Genomic DNA, 706 nt, shown 5'->3' with positions numbered 1-706 from the left:
GGACTGGATGAAAAGACCTGTAAAACACAATGTCTTTTTTTTTTAATTTAATTTTATTTTTTAACTTTACAATATTGCATTGGTTTTGCCATATATCACAGAGAAGGTAACCAACATGAATCTACCACAGATATACACGTGTTCCCCATCCTGAACCCTCCTCCCTCCTCCCTCCCCGTACCATCCCTCTGGGTCGTCCCAGTGCACCAGCCCCAAGCATCTAGTATCGTGCATCGAACCTGGACTGGCGACTCGTTTCATATATAATATTATACATGTTTCAATGCCATTATCCCAAATCATCCCACCCTCTCCCTCTTCCACAGAGTCCAAAAGACTGTTCTATACATTAGTGTCTCTTTTGCTGTCTCATATACAGGGTTATTGTTACCATCTTTCTAAATTCCACATATATGCTTTAGTATACTGTATTGGTGTTTTTCTTTCTGGCTTACTTCACTCTGTATAATAGGCTCCAGGTTTATCCACCTCATTAGAACTGATTCAGATGTATTCTTTTTAATGGCTGAGTAATACTCCATTGTGTATATGTACCACAGCTTTCTTATCCATTCATCTGCTTATGGACATCTATGTTGCTTCCATGTCCTGGCTATTATCAACAGTGCTGCGATGAACATTGGGGTACACGTGTCTCTTTCAATTCTGGTTTCCTTGCTATGTATGCCCAGCATTGGGATTGCTG

The 706-nt window shown here is 40.2% G+C and overlaps 1 protein-coding gene across 1 annotated transcript in view; it reads left to right on the top strand.

Moving 5' to 3' along the window:
• The window catches only part of LOC104984401 (multidrug resistance-associated protein 4-like), a gene marked incomplete at both ends in the record, with an annotated part of 30,884 nt that overhangs the window by 13,722 nt on the left and 16,456 nt on the right, over positions 1 to 706 (top strand). The window lies entirely within an intron of this gene.

The sequence above is a fragment of the Bison bison genome, unplaced genomic scaffold, assembly GCF_000754665.1.
Source record: "Bison bison bison isolate TAMUID 2011002044 unplaced genomic scaffold, Bison_UMD1.0 scf7180017845385, whole genome shotgun sequence".
NCBI classification, from domain to species: Eukaryota; Metazoa; Chordata; class Mammalia; order Artiodactyla; family Bovidae; genus Bison; species Bison bison.
This window is presented reverse-complemented; position numbering and strand designations above follow the sequence as displayed.